Here is a 9,995-nt window from a genome sequence, read left to right on the forward strand (position 1 = left end):
AGTTTAGAGACTCATGCCATCAAAGATTACAAAGTTCAGATCTAAATTGTCATGAGGTCTAAAATAAATCTCTAAAAGTTGTTTAAATACTAAACTAGTAACCTAGGTTTACAGAAAATGAGTAAACTAAGATAGATAGTGCAGAAATCCACTTCTGGGGCCCACTTGGTGTGTGCTGGGGCTGAGAGTTGAGCTTTACACGTGCCTAGGCTGTTTCCAGAGTTAAACGCTAGGTTGTAACCTGTTTCTGGCGTTTAACTCCAACTTGTAACCTATTTCTGGCGTTTAACGCTAGAATGCAACATGGAACTGGCGTTGAACGCCAGTTTACGTCTTTTATCCTTGAGCAAAGTATAGATTATTATATATTGCTGGAAAGCCCTGGATGTCTACTTTCCAACGCAATTGAGAGCAGGCCATTTGAACTTCTGTAGCTCAAGAAAATCCATTTTGAGTGCAGGGAGGTCAGAATCCAACAGCATCTGCAGTCCTTTTTCAGCCTGAATCAGATTTTTGCTCAGCTCCCTCAATTTCAGTCAGAAAATACTTGAAATCAAAGAAAAACATACAAACTCATAGTAAAGTCAAGAAATATGAATTTTTCCTAGAAACTAATAAAAATATACTAAAAACTAACTAAAATATGCTAAAAACTACATGAAATTACCCCCAAAAAGCATATAAAATATCCGCTCATCAAACACCAAATTTATTTCATGCAATCTCATGCAAAATTATTTGAAAGTAAAACTAAGCAAATAAAGAAAGAAGATTGTTACCAACGGTTAGGTTGCCTCCCAAGAAGTGCTCCTTTAATGTCATTAGCTTGACATGTGGTTCTTGAATTTCTTCGTCTTCTTCCAGTTGGTTAAGAGAAATGACTTCAATGGAGAAGAAGATAAAGTTGATGTCCCCTGTTTTGATCTCCTCCCAGCAAGCTTTCTTTTCTTGTTACGTTGAGTGAACTTGCTTGTTGGAGCAGGGGTTGGATTGCTCTTTGACTTTCTTTTTTTCATGGATGTTGCCTTTGGTTACAATCCTTATTTGAGTGATGTCTTTGATTGCCTTCACTTCTTTGATTTCTAGACTTGGTTGTTGTGTGATGGTTAGAGTGTCCTCTTTATCAAGAACTTCTTGAATTGATGGTTCACTTAAGTCATCCTCCATACAACTCTCTGTTTCATTGGATTATGAACTCCCTTGGTGTATTTCCTCCCTTTTTTTTGAAGGATCTTGCATTGCTTCCTTTGGGAGTGAGTTTGCATGTTCCTTTGTCACCTCTAGTAGCCTTTGTGGGTACGGAGTTTGATGAGTCCATATTTTACGATATATTTTGGTTTGATTTGAGTGGATTTCATCACATAAACTCACATTTATTCATCGAAATAGCATGCTTTTGAGATTTCTTCCTAAATTGTGCTTGAAAGGAAAAACATGCTCTTTTGTGCTTAATTTCATCAATTTTAATTCACTTTAATCCCATTTGGTGCCTTGATGTATTTGTAAAGTGATTTCAGGTTTTCAAGGCATGTATGGGTTGAAGAAGTGAAGAAAGAGCATCAAAAAAGGGAGAAATCATGAAGAAAATGAGATTTGGAAACTGCTGCAAAGATGCGTATGCACAGTGATGTGTGCGTACGCACAACGGTGACTTCGTGCAAAGATGCATACGCACCAAATGTCGTGCGTACGCACGATAGGAATTCTGCGCAACCGTGCGTATGCACAATAGGTCGTGCATACGCACACATGCATGCACGTAGGTCATTAATTGCAAATCACTGGGAGCGATTTTTGGGCCTCCAAAATCCAATCCAACTCATTTACTGAAGCTATTTAAGGCCAAAGTGAAGAGGAATGAAGGGGGGTAATTAGGTTTAGTTTTTGTTATGTTTTCTCTTAGTTCCTAGAGAGAGAAGCTCCCCCCTCTCTCTAGAATTAGGGTTTTTAGCTTAGTTTTCTTTTAATTTCAGCACTTTAATTCTTGCTTCAGTGTAGTTTCATTTATGTTTCTATGCTTTATTGTATTTATCTTTTTCATCTCTTTTGTTCCTTTCTCTTTTAGGTCCATTTTCATGTTATGAACACTTTTGTTATTTTAATTTCAATTAATGCAAATTTATGTTTCCATGTCATTTATTGCTTTCTTTAGTTGTCATTGTTATTTTCTTGTTTTTGGTATTTTGGAATTTACTTTTAATGCAATTTAATATTATTTTATTTTCATGCACACCAAGTGTTTGATAAAATGCTTGGCTTAGTTTTCACTTAGTTTTTCTACACTCTTGGCTTGAAATTGATGACTTTGGTGATCCTTGAGTTATTGATGTCCATTCTTGTTTGATATATTAGAGTAGTTAGTTGATTTGGTCTCCCTTGACTCTATGTGACCCCTTAGTGTTGACATAGGACTTAGGGATTGAAATTGACTATGTCTATTTGACTTACCTTCGATGTAAGGTTGACTAAGTAGGATTAACTCTTCATAATCATCCTGTGTTTATGGTCAATGGCTAGGATAGGTAGCCTTAGTTCTCAATTACTTGCCAAGATGTTTTCTTGAATTTGAAGTTTCCTTTCCTTACATTTAATTGCTTTGATGTTTAATTTCTTGCATGTGTAGTTTTCACACTCTGGGTTGAGAAATTGGGTATTTGGGTGGAATTGAGTTGTGGATGTCCATTCCGCATTGTGTGAGAATAGTTAATTGGTTTGGTTTCCTTTGACGCTAGTCTTTCACTAAGTAATTAATGAGTTGACTAGCACTTATGGATTGAGATCAATTATGCTCTTTTCACTTATCCTCAAGGAGGATTGACTAATTTGGATTGATTCCACACAATTGCCATGTTTGTGAACCACAACTAGGATAGGAATCCTAAATTCCCCAATTCTTGCCAAGAGTTGCCATTTACATTCCTTGCATGCTAAGTTACTTCCTTGCTATTTACATTCCCTTACTCTCTTGCTTTCATTCCCAATTCCCCATGCTCTCTCTCATAGCCAATAACTGTACACTTCATTGCAACTCCTAGGGAAGATGACCCAGGAGTCTAATACTCTCGGTTTATATTTGATTTAAATTGTGATAATATTTGATTGATGGTCCATTTGTTGGGTTAGGACTATACTTACAACGCCAATTCCATTTTGATAATCAAATTCCTAACCTACGCAAATTAGTCATTGTCAAAGTTCTGGGTTTGTATGCCTCTACAACCTCCTCCTTCATTCGAATTACACTTGATACATGGGCCTCTTTTTCTTGCTTTTCCAATTCCTCGTGTGCACCCATAATTTGATCTTCCTCTTCCTTGCTATGCACCACTCCATTCATCAAGCTTATGGCGTTGTATTCTTCCCTTTGCCTAAGGAAGACATTGGTTGGTTCATGAACAAAATATTGTGCCATTGGGTTCAATTGCACCTCTAGATTTCTTCTTGAGGCTTCTAAGTTTTCAATCCTTTCTCTGATCTTTTCCCTTAGAAGCTCAAGGATATGGATGATAAACCCCATTTTTAGGGTTTATCTTGTGTTTCATTTAGAGGGTTTTATCAACTTTTCCCCATCTATCCAATGAAATAGCATGGTTTTGTAAATTCTCTGTTAATTGTGCTTAAGAGTGAAAACATACTTTTTGGGTCTTAAAATAGCTAAATTTAATTCACCTTGATTCTATTAGATGCCTTGATATATTTGTTAAGTGATTTCAGATTTAGGAGGCAAGGATTGGATTGAGGGAATGAAGGAAAAGCATGTAGAAATGGAGAACTCATGAAGAAATGAAGGAATCGCAAAGCTGTCAAGCCTGACCTCTTTGCACTTAATCGATCATAACTTGAGCTACAGAGGTCCAAATGATGCAGTTTTAGTTGCATTGGAAAGCTAACATCCGGGGCTTCAAAATGATATAACATTTACTATATTTGCATCGCATTTAGAGATGCACACGCGCACTGTACACATACACGCTGATGTTGCACATGACTCACTTAAGTGCAACTCGTGGCCAGCGATTTTTGGTGCATTTTAGGCCTAATTCAACTCATTTCTGATGCTATTTAACCCAAGGATTAAAGAGGGATGACACACCTAGTCATCATTAGTTTTGAAGGGAAAGTTAGTTTTAGAGAGAGAAGCTCTCACTTCTCTCTAGAATTAGTATTAGGTTAGATCTAGATTAGGATTTCTTAGATCTAGGTTAATTTCATGCTTTGATTTACTTTTCCTTTATCAATTCTTGTTCCTCTTCTTCTCCTTTCTCTAGTTTTGTATTTCAATTCTTGTAATTCTCTACTTTTATGTTGATGCACTTTTTTTCCTTCCTTTTCTTTTTAATGCGATGCATATTTTGATTTCCTTTATTGTTCATTTGATTTGTTGTTGTTTAATTCCTTGCAATCGAGTAGAGTAGATTTACTTTCCTTGCAATTTTACTATGCTTTTCTTTTATGCCTTCCAAGTATTTGATAAAATTCTTGGTTGGATTTTAGAGTAGAATTTTATGCTCTTGGCTTGGGAAGGTAACTTAGGAACTCTTGAGTTACTAATGTCCAAGTAATTGATGATTGGGAGCCGTTAACTCTAGGTCTCACTAATTGAATTGGTGGAGAGCTAGGACTTATGGACTTGGATTGATATAGCTCACTTGACTTTCCTTTACTACTAGTTAGAGGATGACTTAGTGGGATTGATCCTTGCCAATTCTCATGTTATGGTTAGTGATAGGGATAGAGATCTTTGACCACTAACCCTTGCCAAGACTTTTGTAGCTATTAGTTTACTTTCTTGCCATTTATCTTTCATGTCTCTTATCAAAACCCCAAACATAACTCATAACCAATAATAAGGACACTTTATTGCAATTCCTAGGGAGAACGACCCGAGGTTTAAATACTTCGGTTTATAGATTTTAGGGATTTGTACTTGTGACAACCAAATTTTTGTATGAAAGGATTATTAATTAGTTTAGAAACTATACTTGCAACGAGATCTCATTAGAGAAATTCTATACCATCAATAATCTATTCATCAATGGATCATTGAGGCTTTAGACTGGGCTATTTGTTTTAGTGAGTATTTGAGAGAGGATATCTGATGATGTTGTTGAGGTGCATAAGTTGTGGTGAAATTTTGAGGGACTTGATATGAATTTTGAAAGGAGTTTGCGTATAGTGGAATGAGTTTTATGAGTGGGGAAATGGATTTTGTAGATTTTGAAAAGGAGTTTGTGTATAGTGAAATGGATTTTGTGGTTGACAGAAGGAATTGTGTTAAGGCATACTCAAGTGGTTAGGAATTTTGATATGAGAAATTAGGAGATGAGGTTTGAAAATTAAGAGATGATGGCTCTTTATGAATGGGGTATGGATCATTGAAATCTCTTTGGTTTTGATTTTTCCAACCACAACTTGAGTAGTTGTTAAATGCATCACAATATGGATCATTTTGTGGCCCTCGGAAGTATCCCATCATTCCTTGTTCTTGGTACTCCCAACCACCATTAGCATCAAAATATGAATCATTTTGTGGTGGTGAGAAGTATCCCATGAAATTTGATTGACAAAAAGATGATGGAAACTCCATTCTTCATCAAAATGTTCTGTATCAAACAACATACTGACACAAGAAAGTAAAATTTCATATGTCACAAATAAGTAATTCTTAGTGAGGCAATATCACAAACACTTAATTGGCAAGAAAAAATAAAGAAACAAAAGTCTAACACCCTAATTACCCTAAGTCTTATCTCGCATCGTAAAGGTAAGGTTAATCAAAGGTTATGACAAGTCTAAAGCTCATACGTATTTATATATAGAAAGAAATAATAACTCTAGAAGCCTGATGAAGAAATAAGCTCAAAAACAAAGTTCCAGAAGCGCAAAACATTCACATGAAGCTACACTAATCGAGGCACAAGATATATGTACAGATACCAAGACATATATATAGATATATCAAAGTATAATAGTCATAAGGATCTAGCCGCCACCCACAGAGTTTAAGCCGGCTAGTTATATGCAAACGTACAGAGTTTTGAAAGTAAAACAACTTATACAATATTTCCCTCAAAATAAGCCTCTAAGGTAAATATAAATACAAAAGCGAAAGAAGCTAAACAAAATAATCAAAAGACTCCAAAACATAGCAAAGATCCTCCGCTCTGTCACCATTAAGAAACTCACCGAGGTGGGTTGTGACCTGCATCTAAAAAATAACAACAGAGTATGGAATGAGAACTAGAGGTTCTCAGTATGGTAACAGTGCCCATTGATGTAAGATATAAGACTCCGGGACACTAGAGGCAATCTTAGAACTTCATATCCATCACAAAATTCAAGCTTAAAACATAAATAAATTTAAAACCTTAACTTTAAAACCACAATGAAAAAGGGTAATCTAACTTAGTGGATTTCTAAATCTAACAATTCTCCACTGTCCCACAACCTTCGTGATGCCAAGGCATCTTAGGCTAGTTCCACTAGCCTTTTTCTTTTGATTTCATTAGGTTTTATGCACTTTCTTGAGCTATAAGTAATCATTTGGGTTAGAAATTCATGTATACCTAGATCCATTCAACCATGGTTATTTTGATGCAATTTCATGAGACTTGGGCCATAATTACTTATGTACTAAGAATGATGCAATCTCTCATGATGTTAGCAAGGTATTGATGCATATATTGGTTGATGACAAGTGAAGAAATGCATGGAAGAAGGTTGAAGAATGGCCATGGAAAAGATGAGGAGGAAGAAATGTTGGTGGCCAAGTTGGACCACCAACGTTGTCTCAAACGTTGAGAGGGACGGCAGAGCAAAATCTGCTGCATAATTCTGATACCCACGATGGAGGGAGCGTTGGTGAGCCAACGTTACCTCCAACGCTGAATACAAAGTGCTTTCTGGAAAATTGGAAAAACGGTGGCGACGCGTACGCATGCTATACGCGCACGCGTAGATTGTGCATTTTTGACAATCCACACGCACACGTAAGTGACGCGCACGCGTGGATAGGCCAACGTTGGAGGGAACGTTGCCAGTCCAACGTTGAGGCCAACGTGCACAATCTGAGCTCCAAAATCATGATTTTGAAAATTGGTAATCCATGCACACGCATACATGACGCGCACGTGTGGATGAATCAATGTTGGAGGGAGCGTTGTTGGTCCAACGCTGATGCCAACATCGTCGAAAATATTTTAAAAGTTGAAGTTTGGGAATTTGCATCCATGCGCACGCATAAGAGATGCGCACGCATGGATGAACATTTTAGCCCCAAACGTGCACACGCATAGGCAACGCATATCCGTGGACTGTTAAATTGCACCATCCATGCGCACGCGTATGTCACGCGTACGCGTGGATAAGAAAATGTTGGCACTCCAACATTGAGTCAAACATTGCTCAAAATGCCCAAAACTCAATTTTCTCTGAAGGACATTTGACTCAACGTTTTCCCTCAAACGTGAGCTCAAACGTGGGCATCAGAACAATGCAATTCAAGCAGATCTCTTCTCAACAGCAAGGGAAGCCAAATGGAGCAACTTCAACCCATTCCAATTAAGGCCAAAAGCCCAATTCAGAGATTGAAGATCAATGGAAGAAAGTGTATAAATAGCTTAGAATTCAAGTTAGTTAGGGGGGCTTACACACTATATTGAAACTCTGCCCAATTTTCTTCTTTCTGCAATTTTTCAATTCTGCAATGTATTTTCCAGATTTAATTTCCATTTTGAGAGCTATGAACAACTAAACCCATTTCATTGGCTTAGGGAGCTCTGTGTAATTCAATGGATCAATGTTAGTTTTCATGCTTCTTCTTCTTTCTTTTCTCTTGATTTTACCAGAAAGCTTTCGTTCTTCACCCAATTGGATAGTTGTCTTGGAAAAAAAGCTATTTATAATTGGATCTCCTCTGAACCTTGGAAAAGGAATAAGGAGATCATGCTAGAATTGCTTTCTCACATTGGATTAGATTGGGGTTTGGATGGATATCGTGACATGTAATCCTACCAACACTTTGATCTATGAATATGTGTGGTATAATCAGTGACCATACTTCATCTCTTCCCATGAGCACTTAAATCAAGGAATTGGGCAATTGTTCATGCTTGGAGAGATTAGATTGCCAAGGAATTGGGATCTAATCATTTAAAATTGCCAAGGAGATCAATGAATGCATTGATTGAGGAAGAGATGAAAATGAATTTGATCCGGAGGATTATCACATCTCATGACCCCAATGAGCTTTCCCATCTCTGATCTACCCATTCTTTTACATTCTATCTTTAATTTGATGCTCAATTTCCCCATTCCCATTTATTTTCTTGCAGTTTATGCTTCTGCCCTTTAATTACTTGAAATTTAAGTTTCTGTTCTTTTTATTCTGCAATTTAATATCTGTTACTTTAATTTCTTGCAATTTAAGTTTCCCGCTAATTTACATTCTGCAACACCAATTCAATTCTGATTTCTCTCAACTAGAACAATTCTCTAATTAACATTGATCAACCAACCAATCCCTATGGGATTCAACCTAACTCTATAGTGAGTTTTTACTTGACGACAATCCGGTGCACTTGCCGGTAGAAAATTGTTGAGAGACAATTTTTGGGACATCAAGTTTATGGCGCCGTTGCCGGGGATTGGTTTTGTATTGACAATTACTAAATTGGAGGATAACTAGATTGAGCATTTTTCTTTTCTTTTGTTAATTGAATTTTAATTTCTGCTGTTACATTTACTTTCTTCAATTTTAGTTGTTTCTCTTTATTTTTTGTTATTTCCTTACTTTCCAGCAAAATTAATCCACTGACTCATTAATTGTTTGATTAATTGCCTCAATTGCTCTAACCACACTTTTTCATTAACTATGAAGTCTTCACTTGCTGGTTGCTGCTTGTTTGGCTACTTGTATGATAGGTAGAAGAGAGGTTTCAACCTCTTTTGACAGTGAACCGGAGAGAACCTTCCTGAGATTATGGAGGGAAGCAAGAGGAAAGAAGGCTATTGGTGTAGAGGAAGAGGAGGAAGACTTGAATATAAACATGGATGATGATATGGAAAACCATCATGAAGGAGAGGTGAATAATCATGCCAGATGAGGTGTAGCCAACCCTGCTGGACAAGAGAGGAGAATTCTAGGCTCCTACATCAATCCAAACACAGGAAACTGTGGTAGAAGCATTCAAAATTCAACTATCCATGCTAATAATTTTGAATTGAAGCTTCAGCTCGTTACTCTCATCCAGAACAATTGTTCTTTCGGAGGAAGTAGCCAAGAAGACCCTAATCAACATCTCACTACATTCTAAATGATCTGTGATACAGTTAAATCTAATGGTGTTTATCCTGACACCTATAGATTGCTACTATTTCCATTCTCTTTGAGCGACAAAGCATCCAAATGGTTAGAATCATTTCCCAAAGAGAACATGACAACCTGAGAAGATGTGGTGAATAGATTCTTAGCAAGGTTTTACCCTCCTCAAAGAATGAATAGACTGAGAACTGAGGTGTAGACATTTAGACAGCAGGATGGTGAAACCTTATATGAAGCCTGGGAGAGATTCAAAGATTTGACAAGGAAATGCCCCCCGATATGTTTAATGAGTGGGTGCAATTGCATATCTTTTATGAAGGGCTTTCCTATGAATCAAAGAAAGCTGTAGACCACTCATCTAGAGGATCCCTTAACAAGAAGAAGACCATTGAAGAAGCCATTGATGTCATAGAAACAGTGGCTGACAATGAGTATTTTTATGCCTCAGACAGAAGCAACAAAAGGGGAGTCATAGAATTAAACCATATGGATGTAATCCTGGCCCCGAATAAGATGATCACCAAGCAACTAGCTGATTTGACAAAGCAAATAGAGAAGAATCAGGCTGCAGCCATCCATACCCAACCATCACCTCAAGGAGAGTTGGACATAGAGGAAGGAGTTAACTGGGAGGAAGCCAATTACCTTGGGAATTCATCTAGGCAAGCTCATA

General features: G+C 37.2%; 1 non-coding gene across 1 annotated transcript; it reads right to left on the reverse strand.

Annotated features, from left to right (window-relative positions):
- Positions 1-9,500: 9,500 nt before the first annotated feature.
- Positions 9,501-9,607, reverse strand: LOC112759853 (small nucleolar RNA R71). The gene has a single exon (XR_003180319.1). It is a non-coding gene; the product is annotated as a small nucleolar RNA R71 (small nucleolar RNA).
- Positions 9,608-9,995: the final 388 nt, after the last annotated feature.

This window comes from Arachis hypogaea, chromosome 16 (genome assembly GCF_003086295.3).
Source record: "Arachis hypogaea cultivar Tifrunner chromosome 16, arahy.Tifrunner.gnm2.J5K5, whole genome shotgun sequence".
Classification (NCBI taxonomy): Eukaryota; Viridiplantae; Streptophyta; class Magnoliopsida; order Fabales; family Fabaceae; genus Arachis; species Arachis hypogaea.